Here is a 16,802-nt window from a genome sequence, read left to right as displayed (position 1 = left end):
ACCAGTCACCTCTGGTGGCTTGCTCCCCCTTTTATTTATCTTCAGATATCAGTTGCCGTTCCCACTTCGCTTTACCTGCCCACTGGCATCTTCTGCCCCTGTAGAGATCCAGATGTGTATAATTCTGATCTCAGGCTGATTTCATGGATGATCGCAGTTCTTTGGTAGGTAATCAGCTCACTTTGAGGTACAGGCTTAAAAGACTCCTCCTCCTACTTCCCCACCATCTTGTACCCCCCCAACCTGTTTTTAATTCCCTTTATGATATGAGAAATATCTTACAGATAGTAAGATGAACTTACCTTAAATCTATAGATTGAAGTTTTTTTCCTATGCATGCATTATGAAACCACTTCACTTACAAAATCACAAAACATTTATCACACAAAAATTTCCCTTGGGCCCCTTTGCAGTAAGTATTCACTATCAGAGCTAATGACTGTTCTCATCTCCAGGACTACATACCAGTGTTGTTTATTTTTAAATTTTGCTTAAATAAAATCTCACTATATGTTTTGTTTTGGTTGTCTTCTGACTAATGTTTTAGAGGTGGATATATATAGCTGCATATACTAGTTTAAAGAATGTTTTAAAATTTTATTACTGTGTAGTATTCTACTGTGAATGAACTCTAATCTTGTCTATATGTCTCTTCAGATGACCTAAACTAACATAACTAGTACTGGAAGTGACCTGAGAAATTAGGTGATAAATGGGGATTGTGGTTGTTTTATTCACTACCTGGTATGGGAATAGGACTCCATTACAAGTGGTAGATGGAACAGACAAGTCCTACCGTAATATAAATGACTGATTGCTTAAGAAAGACTTCAGTGGTGGTGGGGTGCCTGGCTGGCTTAGTCAGTGAAGCATGCAATTCTTGATCACTTGATCTCAGGGTCATGAGTTCAAGCTTCACGTTGGGAGTAGAGCCTTAATTAAAAAAAAAAAAAAAAAAAAAGACAAAAACCCTAAAGATTTCAGTGGCGGTGACCTGAGAAAACATCTTGTGGAAAAGCAATGTTAGGGCCAGTGAATGATCCAGTCATTTGGAATTTAAGGTGAGAAACATTTCTGTGAATAGTGGAGTTATTTGCTTATTGCTAAGTTGTATCGGTGCTTTGGAATAAGAAATGGAAGGCCATAACAAGTGGTTATAATTTAAAGATAGGGACTTAAGGAACTCTTTTATAGTTTACAAAGACAACCTTATCTCTTGTACTAGAAGTACCATAGACAGTGTGTTGCTGGTGTGTTAACTATCAGAGAGTTAACAGCTCCAATAAAATATAAACAGTTAGGCAAAGCATGTGTGTTATGGTAAGGTCAAGGCACTGGAAGGAAAAATCTAGGACCCTAAAATCTGGGATACGTACATCTAGATAAATGCCCCTGAATACATTGGCTCTGCAAATTCCTGCAAATTTTTCCCTCCCCAGGAATAAGCAGGCAGCTTCTTGGCAGTGTTTTTTTTTTTTTTTTTTTTCTCAGTCTGTGCTGAGCTTGGTTGGGGTAAGGAATAGGGGAAGTTCTAGAATTTCTTAGACCAAGTTGTGTCTACATTCTCTCCTAGCTGCTTAGACTATGTGAGAAGCATCAGAGCTTCAGGATTGGTGAGAAAGAAGCTAGTTCTTTGAAAAGCTGGAGAGAAGCTATGGTGTTAGATGCATGGATTAACTCTTATACTCCTCAGGGAGAAGGTGAGAGCTGGGATTTTTTAATGTACCCACTCTGTGCTGAGAAGTGAGGAAGCTCAGTGGTATCTACTAGCCCAAGCTACTGCCTCTGTTCTCCCTCAGACAGCTAGAAGGTGCCAAACATATCAGAGCTCCAAAACTGACAAGATAGAATCTAGTCATCAGGAAGCCCTTCTGTAAAAGCTGGGATACTGGACATGTGAACAAATTCCTTTTTTCCCCTTGGTGAAGTTGGGACTTAGGGAATCTCTTCCTATTCATATGGATGCTGTGACAGGGGCAGGGTCTCTGGTGAAAGGGTGTCCCTAATCTTAAATGCTTCAGTGAGCCTGGTTTTGCATTCTTGTGGGGTGCAGGAGACTTTCAATTAGTTTTTGATTGTTCTCAAAAGGAATTTTTGCATGGATTGTGGATGAATTGATGTGCTTGTGGGGGTAAGGAGGGATTTCCTATTCTTACACGTTGCTGATGTAGCTCTAGCATTAAGTATTGATGCATGATGCCACGTGGTTGAGTCTTGAAAACATTAGGCTAAAGGAAAGAAGCCAGTCATGAAAGACTGCATCCTTGTCCCCCTCCCCCCACACCTAGGTAACCATTAATCTACTTTGTACCTCTAGAGATTTGCTTATTGTGGACACTTTATACAAATGGACTCAGGCAATTTGTGATCTTTTGTGCCTCCTTTCTTGTACATTACCTAATTTTTTCAAGAGAGTCATGCATGTTATAGTATCTGTTGGTACTTGATTCCTTTTTATTGCCAAATAATATTCCATTGTATAGATATCCCCGCCTTTGGTTTAACCATTCATCAATTAATGAATCCTGTTGTCTTTTTTAAAATTTTTTTTACTTTTGGGAATAAAGCTGCTGTAACCATTCATATTCATTCAGTCTTCCGTATGGGCATGTGTTTTCATTTCTGTTGTGTACATATTGGAGTGAAATTGTTAGGTCACATAGTAACTCTATGTTTAACATTTTGAGGAACCTCTAGAATTTTCTCCAAAATGGTTGCACCATTTTATATTCTACCAACAATGTATGAGGGTTCCAACTGCTCTGTGTACTTGTCGTTTTTGATTATAGCCATCCTAGTGGATATGAAGTGATATCTTCTGTGATTTTCATTTGAACATATTTTCATGTGCTTATTGTCTGTTTGTATATCTTCTGTGAAGACTTTTTTTTTACTTATTTCCTTTTCCCATTTTTAAAATTATTTGTCTTTCAATTTTAGAAATGTGTTCTTTATGTATTCTGGACCCATGTCTCTTAATCAGGTTCATGACTTACAAGTATTTTTTCCCCATTCAAGCATTGTCTTTTCACTTTCTCCAAACTGTCATATTTTCTGGGATGTATTTGTTTATCTTATAATTTTTGATTGTGAGTTTTTTGTAAAACCTATTTGTGAAAGTTCAGTGTAGTCTATTTTCAAAGAAACTTTTTTTTTTTTTCCAGTCTGTATTTGTTTAATTTTGCCGAAGGCCTAAGCCTACACCCTTAAGTAGCAAGTTAAAAGAAAATTCTCACACTGATGTTTGGGAATATACAAAGAATATGATGATAAGCCTAGCCTTCATGAAAGACCCATTTATTTTCATCTACATCCAGAACCAAGTTTGGCTAACATTTTTTTCCTGTCTGTCTATTTCTGCTAGCCAGACAGTCTTCTAATATTCTCTCTCTCTCTCTCTTTTTTTTTTCCCCCAGAAAATACATGCACACTGAGTGACCTCCAGTCACTCTCTATCCCTGTTAGGACCCAAAGCCCAATCCCCAGTACTCTCCCAAATTTGTACGATCTCTAGGCAACAGTATTCTGTAGGTGTTCTCAGAGTGGGCAATGGTTCAATGCTGGCTTACCCTCCTGGAATGGAGCTGAAGCTTCATACAGCACTGCAGATGTGATTTGTTTACATTCTTTTAAAATATGTAATTGATTTTAAAGGTTATTTTAGATGATTCTAGCAGTTTTAGGTGCTTGATTAGCAGAATGGTTTAGGATTTTGAGTGTCCTATACTGACAGACATAAAAATCTTTTGTAATATTTTATCAGTTGGAGTGTAATCCCATCCACCACTGGATGCACATTTTACCTTATAAATGGTTATCATTTATTTAATATAGGGTGTGCTATTATGTAAGACTAACATTTTATATTTACTGTGTAGAGATAGAGTTGAATATAATCTTCATAGCAAATATTCTCAACTTGCCTTCTGTATTTTCTTCCATTTGCCTAAAATTTTTAATTTCTTCCATGTTCCTTTTCTTTAATAACAAGGCTCTAATCCATATAATTCAATTACTAAATATGTGAGTAATATCTACTTTTATGTACTCTAATTTTTTAACAGATATCTCACAGTAGAATTGCATGTATTTCTTAGTTTTAGGTCAAATTAAATAATATTCTGCTAGAATATAGTTATTTCATCTTTTCTTCCTTCATTCAGTAAATATGTATGAACTTCTGGGTGCCAATATGTATGCTAGATATTGGAGATACATAAAATTTATTGCAAAAGACAAAGCTGACATTAACCTATAAATATGCAAATAATTATTGCCATTTTTTATGCAAACGATGGAAATTGCAGAATCTATAAACAAGTAAAATAAGAAATCTAAACTGGCCAAGAACATATAGGAAAGGTGTTCTAAAATATAATATTGGATGTGGATTCTGTACTATAAGAGGAAGTTTGCTGGGTGAAGAAGCAATGGAAGATTATTCTAGGTGAAATATAAACTTAAGGGGAAGAAATCAGAGAAGGAGACAAACCATGAGAGGCTCTTGACTCTGGGAAGAAAACTGAGGGTTTCAGAAGGGAGAGGGTAGAGGGATGGGGTAGCCAGGTGATGGGTATTAAGGAGAGCATATGTTGTGATGAGCACTGGGTGTTACACACAACTGATAAGTCATTGAACTCTACATCAAAAACTAATGATGTACTATATGTTTGCTAACTGAACATAATAAAAAAGTACATAGAAGGCAAGTATACGGTAAAAAAAAATAATGAACTCTACAGTCTATTTAAAAAAGGAAAAGAGAGTCAGTATAAATCTGACATTTTGAAAAAGTAAATTAGAGATGAGTTCCAGAAGCAGGTTGGCTTTTGAAAGCCCATTAAGGATATGAACCTTCTTCTCAATGTGAGAAAATAGTTTTAGTCATGGAAGAAACATTGAGAATTGCATTTTAATTTCATCACTCTGGATGCATGTGGAGAATCATTCAATGGAGGAAAGAACATATAAGATGGTTTAAAATCAATTAGAAAACTGTTGCCTAGAGAAGACAGGAGGAAATGTTGGTGTCTTGAATTGGGAGATAGTACTTAACATTACCATCAATGAGTATGCGATTCCCAATTTACCATGCACTGCCCCCTCTTCAACACTCACAATCAAATCAGATTTAACTGATAATTAAAATAAGGATTACAAGATTATCAGAGGCAAATTTAAGTGTGGTTTTATGTAAATCTCTTGGAAAGAAAAAAATTAAATGATATAGTACCTAAAACCAAGAAATATGCTTCTGCTTTTAGTTATTGAGGTTTGAAAGGCAACTGTGCATCCTTACGATATTTCTTGGAGCACTTGGTTTCAAGGCTGCTTTTTGTAGTTTGGCTGAAACTGTCCTGTATATTATTATCTTTATTTTATATTCACTCTACTGTGAAACTTTATTATTATTTTTTGTCTCATTGGATCAAGAGATTAGAATGATATCTTTCCCACTGATGACATTATTTAACTCATGATTTGTATTGCTACCTCATGTATAGATAGTATAATTTTATGAATGTTAACAATCCACATCTATTAAAATAATTTCTATTGCTATTCACCATATTTTTAATATTTATTTCTTCACTAATAAATATATATTGAATATCCATAGAAAAGTGCTCAATGATTTCAAATGTATATTTTGCTGTAGGTCACTCATTATCATTATGAGCTTTAGCAGTAGTAAATGTGAATTAAAATATTTTATGATGTTCTGCACAGGTGTGGTTCTGGACTAGTCACGCTAACATAAGAAAAGTGAAACCATGTATTATATACAATCTATTCAGCTTCTGTTAGCACAGTATTTAAAAGTTGTGTTAATTATATGGTGCTCAAATCTAGAAGTTCTGTATAGAGATAACATGTTGGAACTGTAATTTTCTCATGGCCCCTTGCATTTTCTGATTTCTCAGAGTGTAAATAGTAGGATTCAGTAAGTGTGATAACAGTTAAAATACAGCAAGGACTTTATTGCCAGCAAAACTGTTGAATGGCCAGACATAGATAAAGATACAAGGTCCAAAGAACAGAGTGACCACAATGATGTGTGCAGACAGTGTGGACAGAGCCTTGGAGAGCCCTCCGGATGATCTTTGTTGTACAGTGATCAGGATGACAGTTTAGGAGACAAGGAGGAGGATGAAACAGATGAATGAGAGCAGCCCACTGTCAGCAATGACAAAGAATTCCAGGGTTTATGTGTCCGTACAAGCAAGCTTAATCACAAGGGAAAGGTCACAAAATATATTGTCTATGACATTGGGGCCACAGAAAAGCAAGTTTACTGTTAATACTATCTGGCTCATGGTGTGTACAAACCCAATTGTCCATGAAAGTATCACAAATCCACTCAGCAGCCTCTGGCTCATGATTGTCCTGCAGTGCAGAGGTTTGCATATGACTACATATCTGTCAAAGGCCATGGCTATCAAAAGAGTCATCTAGGCACCCCCAAAGAAGTGCATAAAGAACATCTGGGTCATGCAGCCCCATATGGAGATGGTCTTGTGTTCATTGAGTAAGTCTGTGATCATGTTGGGTGTGGTGACAGTGGAGAGACACATATCCAGAAAAGAGAGGTTTCCAAGGAGGAAGTACATGGGAGAATGAAGAGTGGAACTAAATGTCACTGTGACCATAATGAGAATATTTCCCAACACAGTGGCACTGTAGATTAAGGAGAATGTTACAAATTAGAGAATCTGAAGTTCCCATCCTCCGGAAAATCCTAGTAAAATAAACTCAGTCACTACAGATCCACTTTTAGGATCCATTTCTTTGATTCAGAAAGGCTGCAGAAGTTCTTTTATACAAAGAGAATAAATAAAAATAAAGTCACAATTAGCACTGATGATTTCCTATTTCTATTTGATGAATAATAGTTGAACTTATGAAAATATATAATATTAAACATATCAGCATCACTGTCTATAATTTGAAATTTATTTGTCACATCACTTTGAAACAATATAGCTATACAGCAATTGAAAAGCATTTGAAGGAGTATACATTTTATTTTCTATTTTTTTATTCTGGTAAATGACCCTCTTTTATCAATTGATCTTGATTGTTACTAATTTGCTCACATGGAAAAATTAGATAAGTAGTTATATTAGTATTTATTTTGCCTCTTGAGATTATCATACAACAATATCTAAGAAAGATGCAATTTGAAAGATAAGGAAATTGTATTGTTGTGTATCAGTGAGGTAAGCTCATTAAGCTCATTCCATGTTTCTAAAATGAAGAAAGAAATATAAACACACACACACACACACACACACACACACACACACAACATAGGGCTAATTTGTATGTGAAAGAAAGTCCTTTAGTTCATTAAAGATTGTTTTGCTTTTTGGATGGCTGGGTGGCTCAGATGGTTAAGGATCCAATTCTTGGTTTCAGCTCAAGTCATGATCTCAGGATTGTGAGATCGAGCCCTGCACAGAGCTCCACACTTATCTGCTTGAGATTCTCTCTCTGCCTGTCCCCCAGCTCATACATTCTAAATAAATAAATAAATAAATAAAATCTTTTAAAAATAATTTTTCTTTTTCTTTCTGTTGGGTAGTACACTGAGAATTTCTGGAAGCATGGACTCATCCTTAGTTCTTTATGAACATGTTTTCTCAATTTCTTATATTGCTATTGTTCACAGTGAGAAGTGGGTGTGTTTTGTGTAAATGTATGTATGTAATAGTTAAGAAATAAATAGTGAAATGATTCAACCCTAACATACAGATTTTGCTTCAGTTGTAACGTGTCATACTAAATTGTCTTTACTTGGTGTTTTTATTGTTCACAGGATCTAGAATGATATAAAATGATCAGTAACAATTAAGTGATCAGTATGTGCTATACTGTGTTCTAAGTATTTCATATTTATTGATGCATTTATTAATGTTCATAGCAATCCCATGAAGGCAGGATTATTATTATTATTATTTTGCATATAAGGAAACTAAGGCATAGAAGTATTTAATGACTTACAGTTACACAGCTAACAAAGGTCAAAGCTGGTATTCAAGCCCAGTCAATCTGATCCTGAATCTAGGCCCATTCCAATGTACATGTTAAACCAAATAAAAACATTAAGTTAGTACATGGGAAGAAGAGAATTCAGAGCAGTGAGTAAGATGAATGGTACCTTTAGAAAAGGGACTGAATACAGATAGGAAGGTACATAGAGAGTATCTGCTCTCTTTTCTCCAATGACCTGTAACTTTCTCCTTTTTATTTCTACTCGGGTCCTAGTCAAAATATCCTACCACCATTCTCCAACCTTAATTCCCTCGACTATTTTCCTATTTGAGACATTATTAAGAATTGGATAATGCATATAAATTAGGGCAAATAAAGATGAAAGTGATGTTCTTGTCAGTCAACCTCCAGGACTAGACAGAGTGGATTTTGAATGATAACAGTGGGTCTGGAAAGGACAGCCACCCAGTGCATGGTCTTCAACGGGCTGTGTTTCATGATTATCTGGTGAGTGAGCAAGAATTGTCCTTTGGAGACCTTTGTGAAAGTAATTAAAAAAAAAGAAAGATTTTATTTTTTCGGTTGTTTGTTTAGAGGGAGCCAGTAGGGGGAGGGGCCAAAGGAGAGGAAGAGAGAGAATTTCAAGCAGACTGCATGCTGAGTGTGGAGCCTGATGCAGGACTCCATCTCACCATCCTGAGATCATGACCTAAGCTGAAATCAAGGATGCTCACTGACTGATCAGCCAGGTGCCCCAAAAGTAATTTTAATAATTAGATGCTCTTTGGAGAAATGAGAATGAATATGAAATGAATATGCCAACTACAATTTGGGAATAACTTTGCTACATGGAATTTCATGCCCCATGATACAACAGAGAAACTTGCATATGGAATGAATACAGTGAAGTATAATGCAGTTAATACAAGTAAAGCCTATTTTATAGCTTTATTTGCCTTTTAATTTTTTTTAGAGGGAAAACTGGCATTCATTTATGTTGATAGCTTGCCAACATTTGTTTCTCTTATTTCTCTTTTTCCTTTCCCAAGCAAATCTCTAAAACTATTTCTTTAATTCTACACTTAATATACCTATTCTTGTATGATGAGTGAATAAAGGCAATATAAATGAAAGGAAAGAATGCATATAGTTTAGACAAAAATTCTGTTAGTGAAGAAAATTTTCTTCACTCGAATAATCAATTGCATATTTTATTGTAATTATTTTACTTAGTTTATGATGTACTTTGGAGGAAGCTGAAGGTAGAATAATTACATATTTGACTAGGAAGGAACTTTGAAATCATTTATTCCCCACATCTTCATTAGTAAATGAAAAATCTAGATCCCCATAAAGTAAATTTTGCAGGTCTTAGACACAGGACTACCCTAAAGAGATGCAGTATTAGGTGAGAGGATGTATGTGTAGGATTCTGGCCAGGCACAGAATTAGCACCAAGACAGCATGCGCTATATCTGAATCATTCATGTAAATCCAAGATTACAAATCAAGAATTTTCCATGTAAATCCCCATTAGGAAAGGAACAAGCCAAAACTTGTTTTATTAAGTAGTTGGATATGAGCATTTCTGCTCTTCCTCACGTATATACAATATATATTACTTAATGTAGGACTAACTGATTCAAGTAAATATTTCCTCCTTTCATTATAGGCACTTGAAGAGAAAAATAAAAATTTCAATCTCCACTGATTTTTGTTTTTCAAAATTTATGCATACTTACTGTAAAGTATTGAATGACCTCAAAAACATTAGGCTAAGTAAAATAAGCCTGATACAAAAGGCCATATGTATGATTTTATTTCTGTGAAAAGACTTCTAAACAAGTCTATAGAGACAGAAGGTGTGTAGTTTGAGCTATGGAGTGAGTATAGATGGTCAGTCTTTCCTTTCTGTGATGATAAAATTATTTAAGATAATATTGTGGTGATGGTTGCATAGCTTTGTGAATATAATAATAATCACTCACTGTAGTGAGTGCTGTGAAGCATGTAAACCTGGCAATCCACAGACCTGTACCCCTGGGGCTAATAATACATTTTATGTTAATTAAAAATTTTTAAAAATTAAAAAAGTAATCACTTAAATATATATTGAAATCATGTGAATTTCACAGTATATGAATTATAGTTCAGTAAAACTGAAACTACTAAATATTTTTTGCTTTTATTCTTAAGTTTTAAGTATCATTAATATATTAGTTTAGTGTTTTTATTTTTTTTTAATTTATTTTTTATTTTCAGCATAACAGTATTATTTTTGCACCACACCCAGTGCTCCATGCAATGCATGCCCTCTATAATACCCACCACCTGGGACCCCAACCTCCCACCCCCTACCCCTTCAAAACCCTCAGATTGTTTTTCAGAGTCCATAGTCTCTCATGGTTCACTTCCCCTTCCAATTTCCCCCAACTCCCTTTTCCTCTCTATCTCCCCATGTCCTCCATGCTATTTGTTATGCTTCACAAATAAGTAAAACCATATGATAATTGACTCTCTCTGCTTGACTGATTTCACTCAGCATAATCTCTTCTAGTCCTGTCCATGTTGCTACAAAAGTTGGGTATTCATCCTTTCTGATGGAGGCATAATACTCCATAGTGTATATGGACCACATCTTCCTTATCCATTCGTCTGTTGAAGGGCATCTTGGTTCTTTCCACAGTTTGGCGACCGTGGCCATTGCTGCTATAAACGTTGGGGTAGAGATGACCCTTCTTTTCATGACATCTGTATCTTTAGGGTAAATACCCAGGAGTGCAATTGCAGGGTCATAGGGAAGTTCTATTTTTAATTTCTTGAGGAATCTCCACACTGTTCTCCAAAGAGGCTGCACCAACTTGCATTCCCACCAACAGTGTAAGAGGGTTCCCCTTTCTCCACATCCTCTCCAACACATGTTGTTTCCTGTTTTGTTAATTTTGGCCATTCTAACTGGTGTGAGGTGATATATCAATGTGGTTTTAATTTGAATCTCCCTGAGGGCTAATGATGATGAACATTTTTTCATGTGTCTGATAGCCATTTGTATGTCTTGATTGGAGACAATCAAGACAATCAACGTTCATATCTTCTGCCCATTTTTTGATATGTTTGCCTGTTTCGTGTGTGTTGAGTTTGAAGAGTTCATTATAGATCCTGGATATTAACCTTTTGTCTTTACTGTCATTTGCAAATATCTTCTCCCATTCTGTGGGTTGCCTTTTTGTTTTCTTGACTGTTTCCTTTGCTGTGCAGAAGCTTTTGATTTTAATGAAGTCCCAAAAGTTTATTTTCACTTTGTTTCCTTTGCCTTTGGAGACATATCTTGAAAGAAGTTGCTGTGGCTGATATCGAAAAGGTTACTCCCTATGTTCTCCTCTAAGATTCTGATGGATTCCTGTCTCACGTTGAGGTCTTTTATCCATTTTGAGTTTTTCTTTGTGTACGGTGTAAGACAATGGTCGAGTTTCATTCTTCTGCATATAGCTGTCCAGTTTTCCCAGCACCATTTATTGAAGAGACTGTCTTCTTTCTACCATATATTTTTTCCTGTTTTGTTGAAGATTAATTGACCATAGAGTTGAGGGTTCATATCTGGGCTCTCTACTCTGTTCCACTGGTCTATGTGTCTGCTTGATGATAAGTGTCTTATGATGTCCAAATGGTAGACAAACTGCAAGACTGAAACAAGGAAAAAGTATCTGAGCAGGGACATCAGGGGTAACACACTGCAGTGTTATTGAGTCCAGAAATTAAACAACCAACCAACCAAATGATTACAAGAGCATCAACATTGGAAAGGAGAGAGATCAGTTACTGGAGTCTCTACAATACATTGTAAAAAATATCCAGTTTTAATCAAAACTAATGAGACATTTGAAGAAACATGACATTATGCACCATACATGAAATAAAAGATCAATAGAAATTGCTTTGGTGAAGACTCAAATGTTGAACTTAGCAGACAAAAACTTCAAAGTAGATACTATAATTATATTCTGAGAACTAAAGGAAAGCATGCCTAGTGAAGTAGAGGAAGGTATGACAATATCTAATCAAGTAGAGGGCATCAAAAAAGATAGAAATTGTTTTTTTTTAAATGGAGAGTCTATGGTTTCAATGTACAATAAATCAAACATGGAAGTCACCAGATAAGTTCCTCAGTTGATGTGAGCCATCAGAAGAAAGAACCAGGGAACTTGACAATATATCTGTAGCAATGATGCAATCTCGAGAACAGATATTGCAATAGAAAATGAGAAAAATAACAACGCTCAGGAGAATTCATTATATATATATATATATATATATATATCATAGAATGTAAATTTTGACTTATACATTGGACCATAAATCTGGTCAATATCTTATTTATTCACATCATCCACTTTTATTTAAACTTCCAATCAATGACAGTTGCTTCAGCCTTAAGACTCATCTATCCTGCATAAAAATTCAGACATTCTCCCTTTTTTCTCCAAAAGGAAAGCTAAACATTCTCATAGATTACTATATCCATCTTGGGTTACTGTTGGGATTTCCTCTAGTTTAGTTATAATCCTGCAGGAATTTTCTGCAGGATTTAATCTAGAGACTAAATGGTAAAGTTAATCACCAGCATCTTGGTGAGGAAAGATAAAAGAATAAAAGGAATTTGAAATTTCTTAATAAATACCATCAATACACAATTTCACCATAATACACAATTCAGGGGGGAAATATTCTTTGTTACTATAATCATCATTTTCCTACTAATGAGTCATGAGACTCAGTTATCCACTGTTGTCTTCTTTTACTGCCAGTTACTTAATTTTTTGGTCTTTGTCTGTATCTCTGATGTTGGTGATTCTTCACTTGTTGGAGTGAACCAAATTTAAAATGGTATTGATTTATGTCCTTCTCACTTACTTAATACATGATAATATATATATATAATATGAAATATAAGCATTATTTATATTAGTTATATTAGTTTTAATTATATTGGTTATATTAGTTTCAGGTGTACAATATATTGATCTAGCTGTTCTATATATTAATCAGTGTTCATCACGATACATGTAGTCAGCATTTGTTTCCATACAATATTATGCTTGTGCACTGTTGGTGGAAATGTAAATTGATGTCACCACCATGGAAAACATTTTCATTTGCTTTTATTATATGGTGTGGAAATATTACGAGGTATCACAAACACTTTAGTCTCATACATGATCTTTCCTACCCTATTGAGTAACACTAATCCTTGTATACCTTGATAATTGGGATCAGTCTTTTCAGCTGTCTTAATAAGTTCTTCTGTTAAATCGGTATTAGAAGACTGGAAATGCTAGTGAGTCTTTATATTCATATCAATGGGAAATTGTTCTTTCCTCTTGTTGGAAAGAGTTATTTATTGGGAACTTGTAAAGGAAGGCACAAGAAAAAAAAAATATGTATGTTCTTAATATTTAGAGAGAAAATCTGTTGCAAAAGCATAGATTTGAAGTTAGAGGTAAGAACTGATTCTTGGCCTAGTACTTAAAGTTTCTGTGGCAAGTTTATTAAATTTTATAATACTCAGTTTTCTACTTAAAATATGTTAATAATATGCTCTATTTTCATTGCTGTAAGATTAAGAGAATACACATGTAAGGTGCCAGATCCGTGCTTAGAACTCAGTGAATCCTTACTCAGAATCTCAAGTAGTTGATAAGAAGCTGAAAATTAGAGGAGGAGTCAAGATGGCGGAGAAGTAGCAGGCTGAGACTACTTCAGCTAGCCAGAGATCAGCTAGATAGCTTATCTAAAGATTGCAAACACCTGCAAATCCATCGGCAGATTGAAGAGAAGAACAGCAATTCTGGAAACAGAAAAACAACCACTTTCTGACAGGTAGGACCGGCGGAGAAGTGAATCCAAAGCGATGGGAAGATAGACCCTGGGAGGAGGGGCCGGCTCCTGGCAAGCGGCGGAGCAAAGGAGCACAAATCAGGACTTTTAAAAGTCTGTTCCGCTGAGGGACATCACTCCAGAGGCTAAACCAGGGTGAAAGCCCACGCGGGGTCTGCGTGGCCTCAGGTGCTGCAGGGTCACAGAAGGATTAGGGAAATCTGAGTGTCGCAGAGCTTGCGTGTATTGGAATGGGAAAGACGGCAACAGAGACAGAGCCAACAGTAAACTCACAGTTTGGGATTACCTTGAACCGGTCGCAGGCTCGGTGAGCTCGGAGCGGGGCCGGAAGTCAGGCAGACAGGAGTAACTGGGCGCTGTGCTCTGAGGGCGCACTGAGGAGTGGAGCCCCCGGGCTCTCGGCTCCTCTGGGCCGGAGACCAGGAGGCCGCCATTGATATTCCAGTCCTCCAGAACTCTATGGAAAGCCCTCAGGGAACAAAAGCTAGAGCGGATTAGTCAGCCCAGCCTCCTGGTAAGGGCAGTGCAATTCCGCCTGGGGCAAAGACACTTGAGAATCACTACACCAGGCCCCTCCCCCAGAAGATCAACAAGAAATCCAGCCAAGACCAAGTTCACCTAAAAGGAATGCGGTTTCAATACCAAGGAGAGCAGCAGAATTCCAGAGGAGGAGAAAGCAAAGCACGGAACTCATGACTTTCTCCCTGTGATTTTTTTTCTTTTCTTTTTTTTTTTCCCTGTGATTGTTTTAGTCTTGCAGTTAATTTAATTTTTTTCTTTTTCAGTTTTTTTCTCTTCTTCTGCTAAAATGTTTTTAAACTTTTACCTTTTTCTTTTTTAACTTTTTTAAACTAGTTTATCTAATATATATATTTCTTCCTTTTTATATTTTTTTTATTCGTTTTCCTATTTTAAATTCTTTTCTTTCTTTTTGAACCTCTTTTTATCCCCTTTCTCCCCCCTCACGATTTGGGATCTCTTCTGATTTGGTTAAACCATATTTTCTTGGGGTTGTTACCACACTTTTAGTATTTTAATTGCTCTTTCATATACTCTTATCTGGACAAAATGACAAGGCGGAAAAATTCACCTCAAAAAAAAGAACAAGAGGCAGTACCAAAGGCTAGGGACCTAATCAATACAGACATTGGTAATATGTCAGATCTAGAGTTCAGAATGACAATTCTCAACGTTCTAGCAGGAGTTGAAAAAGGAATGGAAGATATTAGAGAAACCCTCTTGGGAGATATAAAAGCCCTTTCTGAGAAATAAAAGAACTAAAATCTAACCAAGTTGAAATTAAAAAAGCTATTAATGAGGTGCAATCAAAAAAGAGGCTCTCACTGCTAGGATAAATGAGGCAGAAGAAAGAATTAGTGATATAGAAGACCAAATGACAAAGAATAAAGAAGCTGAGCAAAAGAGGGACAAACAGCTACTGGACCACGAGGGGAGAATTAGAGAGATAAGTGACACCATAAGACGAAACAACATTAGAATAATTGGGATTCCAGAAGAAGAAGAAAGAGAGAGGGGAGCAGAAGGTATACTGGAGAGAATTATTGGGGAGAATTTCCCCAATATGGCAAAGGGAATGAGCATCAAAATTCAGGAGGTTCAGAGAACTCCCCTCAAAATCAATAAGAATAGGCCCACACCCCGTCACCTAATAGTAAAATTGACAAGTCTTACTGACAAAGAGAAAATCTTGAAAGCAGCCCAGGAAAAGAAGTCTGTAACATACAATGGTAAAAATATTAGATTGGCAGCTGACTTATCCACAAAGACCTGGCAGGCCAGAAAGAGCTGGCATGATATTTTCAGAGCACTAAACGAGAAAAACATGCAGCCAAGAATACTATATACAGCTGGGCTATCATTGAAAATGGAGAGATTAAAAGCTTCCAGGACAAACAAAAACTGAAAGAATCTGCAAACACCAAACCAGCTCTACAGGAAATATTGAAAGGGGTCCTCTAATATACAGTAACAGTCACCTTAAAGGCAATACAATGGCACTAAATTCATATCTCTCAATAGTTACCCTGAATGTTAATGGGCTAAATGTCCCTATCAAAAGACACAGGGTATCAGAATGGATAAAAAAAACAAAACCCATCTATATGTTGCCTCCAAGAAACTCATTTTATGCCCAAAGACACCTCCAGATTTAAAGTGAGGGGGTGGAAAAGAATTTACCATGCTAATGGACATCAGAAGAAAGCAGGAATGGCAATCCTTATATCAGATCAATTAGATTTTAAACCAAAGACTATAATAAGAGATGAGGAAGGACACTATATCATACTCAAAGGATCTGTCCAACAAGAAGATCTAACAATTTTAAATATCTAAGCCCCCAACGTGGGAGCAGCCAAATATATAAACCAATTAATAACAAAATCAAAGAAACATATCAACAATAATACAATAATAGTAGGGGACTTTAACACTCCCCTCACTGAAATGGACAGATCATCCAAGCAAAAGATCAGCAAGGAAATAAAGGCCTTAAACAACACATTGGACCAGATGGACATCACAGATATATTCAGAACATTTCATCCCAAAGTAACAGAATACACATTCTTCTCTAGTGCACATGGAACATTCTCCAGAATAGATCACAGCCTCGGTCCTAAATCAGGACTCAACCGGTATCAAAAGATTGGCATCATTCCCTGCATATTTTCAGACCACAATGCTCTAAAGCTAGAACTCAACCACAAAAGGAAGTTTGGAAAGTACCCAATACATGGAGACTAAACAGCATCCTTCTAAAGAATGAATGGGTCAACCGGGAAATTAAAGAAGAATTGAAAAAAAATCATGGAAACAAATGATAATGAAAATACAACAGTTCAAAATCTGTGGGACACAACAAAGGGAGTCCTGAGAGGAAAATATATAGC

General features: G+C 36.1%; 1 pseudogene; it reads right to left on the bottom strand.

Annotated features, from left to right (window-relative positions):
- Positions 1-5,849: 5,849 nt before the first annotated feature.
- LOC101689632 lies at positions 5,850-6,785 on the bottom strand (annotated as a pseudogene).
- Positions 6,786-16,802: the final 10,017 nt, after the last annotated feature.

The sequence above is a fragment of the Mustela putorius genome, unplaced genomic scaffold (assembly GCF_011764305.1).
Source record: "Mustela putorius furo isolate JIRA1106 unplaced genomic scaffold, ASM1176430v1.1 tig00003896_pilon_pilon_pilon, whole genome shotgun sequence".
In the NCBI taxonomy this organism is placed as follows: Eukaryota; Metazoa; Chordata; class Mammalia; order Carnivora; family Mustelidae; genus Mustela; species Mustela putorius.
This window is presented reverse-complemented; position numbering and strand designations above follow the sequence as displayed.